Source organism: Gossypium hirsutum, chromosome A01 (assembly GCF_007990345.1).
Source record: "Gossypium hirsutum isolate 1008001.06 chromosome A01, Gossypium_hirsutum_v2.1, whole genome shotgun sequence".
Lineage (NCBI taxonomy): Eukaryota > Viridiplantae > Streptophyta > Magnoliopsida > Malvales > Malvaceae > Gossypium > Gossypium hirsutum.
In genome coordinates this window covers 63,889,484-63,898,209 of record NC_053424.1, presented here as the reverse complement: position 1 = coordinate 63,898,209, position 8,726 = coordinate 63,889,484, and positions in this window count along the sequence as shown.

Here is an 8,726-nt window from a genome sequence, read left to right as displayed (position 1 = left end):
AATTCCTTACGCTTTTGATCAATGAACCGTTGACTAATATATTTCTTTCGAAATTCCGTCTGAAAGAAGTCCCAAGTTACTCGTTCGTTTGGGACTATGGAAATCAGGGTCCTCCACCAATAGTAGGCTGAGTCTCGCAACAAAGATACAGCACATTTTAGACATTCGTCAGGTGTGCATGACAGTTCATCGAACACCCGAATGGTGTTATCAAGCCAGAACTCGGCCCTTTCGGCATCATCAGTAACTATGGCCTTGAACTCCTCAGCCCCGCGCTTCCTAATCAAGTCTACAGGTGGCTTACTCAGCCTCATAGGATCAGTGATTGATGGCATTACGGGCTCTTGGGGTGGATTATTCAAATTCGGGAATTGTTGGACAGCCGGGTTGGTTCGGGCATATTGCGCGACCCACTCATTCATCATGGTAAAGAAGGCTTGTTTAGCCCCCTCACCTTGATTATTCGCATATGACTGAGGTTCAACAGGCGGCGTCCCTTGTGCAGGAGCAGCCGCTACGCTCTCAACGTCATCCGCTAGGGTTCTTTCTACACCGGGATCCATTTACTAATCAAAACAAAAACATTTCAACCGTCAGAAGTCATCACACATTTAAACATTAACATTAAGGCATGTATAGCTAGACTCATACGCGCTATGGTAGTCCTAGAACCGACTAAACCATAGCTCTGATACCAATCAAATGTAACACCCCGAACCCGAGACCGACACCGGGGTCAAACACGAGGTGTTAACAGACTATAACCCCTTATAAATATATTTTCCAGACACTGCCTAATCTGCGTACTTGTCGCTTTAAAAATCATATCTTGAGTTTCACAACTCAAAAATCAGTTTCGTGATTTTTCCCTGAAACTAGACTCATATTCCCATCTACATGTTTTTTTCTAGAATTTTTGGTTGGGCCAATTAGTACAGTTTATTAGTCAAATTCTCCCAAGTTACTGGGGTCGACTACACTGACCTTTGCGCGTTACGACCTGGATATCTCCCTGTACAGAACTTCAATACTGATGACGTTTATTTCTATAGAAACTAGACTCAGAGAGGAATCTATACATATATAGCATGACTCCTAATTGTCACTGGTTAATTTATAATGAATTTCCAAAGTCGGAGCAGGGAATCCAGAAACCGTTCTGGCCCTGTCCCACGAGAACCTGATTATCTCTTAACATACTGTCCATATGATCCTTTCGTTACTTCTATATGAAAATAGACTCATCGAGCTTCGATTACATAATTTATTCATCAATCAATTTCATTCCTACTATTTTTAGTGATTTTTCAATCTCATGTCACTGCTGCTGCCAGCATCTGTTACGAAAGCAACTATGCCCACTTCGTGTTTACTCCTTGATCTAACTAATAATTCATCATGCATATCACAAATTATGATCATGACTAACCATGCCAAAGGCTAATCATTGTCAAACTTTCCCCTACTACACTATTGCCATATCATGAATTTTAACACCAAAATAATCAACCATGACGTATGGCATAAAAAGGTCGAATTATCAAGATTTGCGACCTAACGTATGAATCCAAACCCAACCGAACATTTATGCCATTTTCGCATGGCTAAAAGTTTACATACCAAAGTTCAAACACAACATAATAGCCTATACATGCCGAAATGTTCTCCTAAGCCGACTAAGAAGAAAGTACCAAAACTTGCTATCCGGTGTGATGACTTCGATGACGGCCCGACCACGCAAAAAGAGATGTGTCCAAGAAACCTAGAATAGGTGACAAGGAAACACCGAGTGAGTTTGTAACTCAGTAAGTCATAAGCTATGCACTACCATCCATCAATAACATTATCACAAGAGAAAACAAAATGGAACGAGGCTAATTACTCCATCCATTCCGAACCATACCATAGTTCCTCCAACCTATCGGTTCAATTTCATACCAATTTATGCATTCACAATCCACATACTCATCAATAGGATATTCGAGGCATTTTCATAAATCATTTTATTTTCGTTACAAACATACAACTAAACGGCCTTTCACCCATTCTACGATAAATTTTATGTACGTGACTTCAAGTATATTTGTCACATAGGTTCAAACTTACCAAGCTCAACACCAAGTATAGACATAGCACCTATTAGCCATGAACTCAAGACACTTACCCGATCCGCTGTCCATGATCGACTCAATAGTGTCGCACACATAGTGTCCATAATGATTCAAGGATGTATATTAAGTCCGCACACTCAGTGCTATATAGTCAACTCGCACACTTAGTGCTACATAATCAAACTCGCACACTTAGTGCTACATAGTCAATTCGCACACTTAGTGCAACATAGTCAATTCGCACACTTAGTGCTACATAGTCCAACTCGCACACTTAGTGCTGTACAATTTAAACCCGCACACTTAGCACCAATCTCATGGTCATAAATGGTTATACCCGCACATTTAGTGCCGAGATCAACAACTCAACACATCTCACCTCTTTTCTTTTCATTCAACAATTTCATCATCACATACATACATGTATATATATATATTTATTCATTCCATTCGGCATCATTACATAGATGTTATGACCATTTGAATTAATACCAAGTATATGCTTAATGACTTACTTTATGTTGGGTAAAATAATTCTGAGTCGGCTACTCGATGACCTTCGATTTCCCCTTGTTGGACGCCTCTCCTTTAGGTTCTTGAGCTTAAATAAATCAACTAGTTTAATTACCTTGCTAGTTATTTATATCCCGTAACATTAATAGTTTCATATCAAAAGAAGCATACGGCAACATTCTATTTCAAGGTACATATTCATAATTCAAATTCGACCATATAAACCAACATCATCCACTTGATCAATTATAAAGAATTAAGGTTAATATCACCATGTGTACTCTATATGGCCCATTATACATAATCAAATTTAACATCATCTATGTATTCACTCATATGGCCGAATATACATACCCCCATATAACATCATTTTCATTCCATTTAACACTTAATTTCCACCACATGAACACTTGGCCGAATACTCTTAAACTAGCAAAACTCCACATTTGTTCATACCATCTTTTAAATTCACATGTCTATTTTCACTTTCTTTTTTTTTTACAAGAGTCATAGCCGAATCGTTTTAACCATGAGTAACATAACAAGCATAGATCGTGTTTATGGATATACCATGGCCGATTCAAGCTAATCACCTCCAAAATCATCAACCATTTTCAATGCATATAACATATATAAACATGAATAAGTTTCATATAATCTCTTAACACATTAATTTCTTTCATCAACAACCTTTTGTTTCTTTATCCATCAAAACTTAAAGGTAAGAAAAAATCAAGTTCTTCTCACACATACCATAACCAAAAGCTCCATCCAACACTCTAAATTCGAAATTTTAGTATGGCTAGGTAAGAAAAACGTGATGATTAACCCAAACAACTATTATTTCAAAAGAAAAATTAACAAAATTTACTAACCTCCTCTTCATTCAAAAGGCCGAATGCCTTTGCTCCCCCCCTCCTTTTTCTTCTTCTTGTACGGCTAAGAAGAACAAGGTAATGACCCCCTTTTTTTTTTGTTACTTCTTTTATTATCCTTAGTATTTCTTTTTATTATTTCCTTTCCTTTACATAAAATAATGACCACTTCATGGAAACTTACCACCTATTCTAATATATGCTCCATCATGGCCGGCCACTATGTATAAAAGAAGGGGTATTTGACATGCAAAGCCATTATTCTCACCACATGCTTTAATAGGTCCTTGTAATTTAACCAATCACATTTCCAGATTTTCTCACATAGTCCTATTTACTAAAATTCACCTTCAATTAAAAAAAAAATTCAAACATGGAATTTTGACACATGCATATATACATATAATAAGCATCAAATATGACAGCTAATTATTTTTATGACACGGTTTAGCGGTCCCGAAACCACTTCCCGACTAGGGTAAATTTTGGGGTGTCACAACACCCGTGTGCGATTACTCCAGCTCGTGGTCAAGGCTGTTGAATAGGCACGGGCGTGTAGTCTACCTGTGTAAGTCATGCTTCGATCCTGCCAAAGGGACACAGCCGTGTGACACGCCCGTGTGAGGAAGTCCAGGCCGTGTTGATTTCCCATATGGGCCTATTTTCTTCGTTTTCGGCCCATTTCTCATTCTTTTTACTCTCCTATGCTCACCTAAGTATAAAACATGAAATTAAAGGATTAGGAGCATCGAATTCACCAAATCTAAGGAGAAACCATCCATAAATGTGCTGAGCATGGGATAAAAATATGTATAAATTACGGTTTATCAAGTTGTAATAACCCGGTTTAGACCCTAGTCGGAATAGTGGTTTCGAGACCACAAATTTGAGTCAAAAAAATATTTTTATATTATTTTTCATGCTTATTATATGTGAATTAGTATGTGTGAAAATTACGTATGAAAATTTGATCGTTTGTGTGCTTAATTTGATAAAATGACCTAATCGCGTAAAATGTAAGTGGCCTTCTATTTGTTAAAGTGATAAATTGCTATGTTTTATTAAATGTGGGGTCCTTATATTGTTATTAAACCATTAGCTTATTGGATGGACAAATATGTCCCTAGTTGGTGGATTTTTAATGAATGTTCATTAAGGGTAAAATAGTAATTGATGAATTAATATGTGATTAATAAAACAAAATGCATGAAATTAGCCATTTGTTCATCATTTTTCCGAAAAACACAAAGAAAAATAAAGAAAAATACAAGCTAGGGTTCGGCTATTGTTCATTTTGATTTTGGTATGTATTTTGTTCGGTTTTTGATAATTTCTATGTTTTTGTGATTGTTGCTTAGTGTTCTATCAAGCCCATGTCTAAATTTCTAAAATTTTTGATGATTTTAAGTTGATTCATTGATGAAACTATGAGTTTTATGAAGTTTTATGATAGTATATGGAAGCTTGATGTTGGGTTAATATGTTTTGTCTTTGAATTTTTGATGAATTTGAGTAATTTGGGCTAAATTGTGAAAATGAGAAATTTAGGGACTAAAATGTGAAATAAATGAAATATGTGGGCTTATATGAACAATATGAAAATTCAGTTAAGCATGGGTATATGGAAATTTTGTATATGTTGTGATTTTTGTAATTAGGGACTAAAGTGTTAAAATGTGAAAACGTGAGGGCTAATTTGTAAAATGCCCTAAACGTGTGTTTATGGATTGATTTGAATGATTTGTTAAATAAAAGAGTTAAATTTGAATTTATTTAGATCAAGAACAAAAGAAAACAAAATTAGATCGGGGGAAGTCGAAAGTCGTCGAGTAGTTGACTCCGTTCGTTCGAATCCGTACGAGGTAAGTCAATATACAAATAAACGTGTTTGAGTTGATTTATTTATGTTTATATGACATTGAATTGTGATAAATGGCTATTTGAGAGCTCAATATGTGTTATCTGAGAAAGTTCTGATAATGTAACGACGTTCGAAAAGCCCTGTACAAACCATAGGAATAGTAGGATACATATGTCATGACATAGGATCTGATATCTTTTTTCATGTAAGACCACGTCTGGGACATTGGCATCGACTTATGATTTACGTGTAAGACCATGTCTGGGACATCAACATCGTATTTGATTTCATGTAAGACCCTGTCTGGGACAATGGCATCGATATTTGATTACATGTTAAATTACGTCTGGGACGTTGGCATGTACGAGCTTTCCAAGCTATTCGAGTATCCTTATTGATTCTGAACAGTTCAACAGGCATTCTGAGAAATGAATGAATATAAGAATGTGTAACCAAATTCAGGTACATTTGAAATGTACATTATGATTAAGAATGAAAGGTAAGTATAAGTTTATATGTGGATATATGAAAATGTATGAATTATATGAGTATGAAATGTGTTATGTGTAAGTGACTTATGAACAATTGAATTATATGAGAATTATGGATATGTAGTTATGTTTTTCCATGAATTACATAAATGAAATGGTTTAGAAATGTGTTATGTGATGAGTTTATTTGTATATGGCTTACTATGCTTTTGAAAGCTTACTTTGTGTGTGTTTCCATTGTTTTATAGACATTGAAGCTACTGGGATCTCAGGGATTATCGAGGATCATCACCACACTATCGAACTCTATTTTTGGTACCTTTTGAAATTGTATATATTGAAGTATGGCATGTATAGGCTAGAAGTTTGTGAATATGTTTGGTAATGTGTATATCTAGCCATGTGATATGGCTTGGTTTTGGTTATAATTATGAATGTCTTTTGAGCATAAACTATGTGATGCAATAATGTTCATATGATGTGTTCATGAATGACCTAGTGATAAATGGTCAATTTGGTACGTTGGTAATATGATTTTGTTGTAGAAATGTTATGATTTTTGCATGAGATTGGATGTGAAATATTGAGATAAGGATATGTTAGAATGAATGAGTTTGTTATGTGATTTTTGGTATGTTTTGAATTGGTTAAAAAGGATAAAAAATTTTGTTAATGAAATGGCATGAATGTTGTAAGTTTTAGTTGTGAATTGGTTGAAAATCTGGTACAAAATGTTTTGGTTTTGATGCTTGTAGGGAGGACCCTTAAGGGGTGGCATTTTGGCCTTGTAAATGGCCTATTTTGCCCATATGGGCAAGGACAAGAGCGTGTGTCACTACCGTGTTGCTCGAAGGCCATTTCGAAATGAGCTTGGGCAGACCACACAGTCGCACACACGGGCGTGTGCCAAGCTGTGTGGCCAAGTCAGTTTCGAGCACGGGCTAGACATACGGGAGTGAGACCGGCCATGTGACTCAAGTCAGTAGCCTCCCTAATTTTCACACGGCCTGGCACACGGGCATGTCTTGTCGTGTGGACAAGTCAGTATGTATGCCCTTTTTTGCCACAGCCTAGACACACGGGCGTGTCTAATGCCGTGTGAGGCACACTGCCTGATCACACGGGCATGTGATCTTTATAACTTTGAAAAAATGTTTAAGTTTCGAAAAATTTTATATGCGTTCAGTTTAGTCCCGACCCCTTTCTAAAGCATGTTTAGGTCTCGTTGACCTGTGTAAGGGACTCTGTATTGATGTATGACCTATGATGCTATGATGATTGTAAAATGAGTGCTAAATGTTTAGATATGTCCAGTAATGCCTCTTAACCCTAGTCTGACGATGGATACGGGTTAAGAGTGTTACAGAGTAGATATTAGAATCGTATGTAATCTATGAAAAAAAAAGAGGATGATTAAAATTTTGATTTTAAAAGAAGAAATGAATAAAAGATAAAAATCGGCAAGAAATGGTGATTTACGACGGTAGAGGTGTGACGATGATGCGACGGTGGTGGTGAGAGGAGGAGGCGTGGAAAAGAGGAAAAGTTTTAGGGGTGATGTTGTGGTGATTTGATGAAGAAGTGGCGGCCAACGATGGTGGTATGGTGGTTGAAGAAGGAGGAAAAGAGAGAAAAAGATGAGAGGAGAAGAAATAAAAATAAAAATGAAAATTTAGGGGTGTCTAATTGCATGGCCGACCAAGATATGGTAAGGGAGAGAAAATGGAAATAGGGGGAAAAAGACACCAAAAATGGATCATGGGAGTGAAAAAGGGGCTATGTACAGTAAGTTCACTGTAAAGAAAAGGAAAGGAATCCTTGCCTATAAGGCAAGTGAGGTGGACGGCTAAAGGGTTTGACCATCCTTTTTTACATGGTCTTTTTTTTTTAAAAAAAAAGTAGATGATAGGAATTGAACCTAAGATCTCTAGGAATTAAATTATGCACTTAACCACTTGACTACTCACTAACTTGTTTATGAATTGACAAATAAATTAATAAAAAATATGTGATGTGGCATATAGTATCGACTCCAGCTACTTTCATTGCAGAAAGTTACATGAACGATTTTAAACCTTGAAGTAAAGAAGTACTCGAGGAACTTTTGGGAAATACATAAATCCCTACGGTAACGGTTCCAGAACCAACTTCTAATAGTAGACCTGCAAATTATCAATAGCATAGGGAGCTTCGTCATGGTGGGAGGGTTTCTCGTAGGCCTGAGTTATTCCAATTTGGTAGAAGTGTTTTTGTGACAGCCCTAAATTGACCCTAGTCGAAAAGTGGTTTCGGGACCACTAAACCGAGTCATAAAAAAATAATTAACCGTCCTAGTTGATGCTCATTATATGTACTTATGCATGTGTGAAAATTTCATGTTTGAATTTTGTTAATTGCAAGTGAATTTTAGTAAATAGGACTTATGTGAGAAAATTTAGAAATGTGCTAGGCAAATGTAAAGTGGCCTATTAATGCATGTTATAGAAATGGTGGGTTTGCATGTCAAATTGCCCAATATTTGAGCTAGTGGCCGGTCATGCTATGAGTGGAAACATGTCACAAACATGTTATGTTAGTGATGTATGTTAGGAACGATAAAATAAGGAGTATGGGTAATAAAGAAATGGAAAAAGGAAAGAATGTGTGTGATTGTTTCTCCCCCTCCCCATTGCCGTGAATGTAAGAAAGAAAACAAAAAAAAAGTGTCCATCTTTTTTTCATTTCTCTTGGCCGAATGTTCTAAGGAAGAAAGAAAAACAAGTTGTGTTCTTTGGTTCTTCTTGGCCGAATTGAAAGGAAGAAGAAGGGAGTGAAGCAATCGGTCATCTTAGGTCACTATTAAGGTAAGGAAGTTTGTACTAGCTCTTGAAATTTT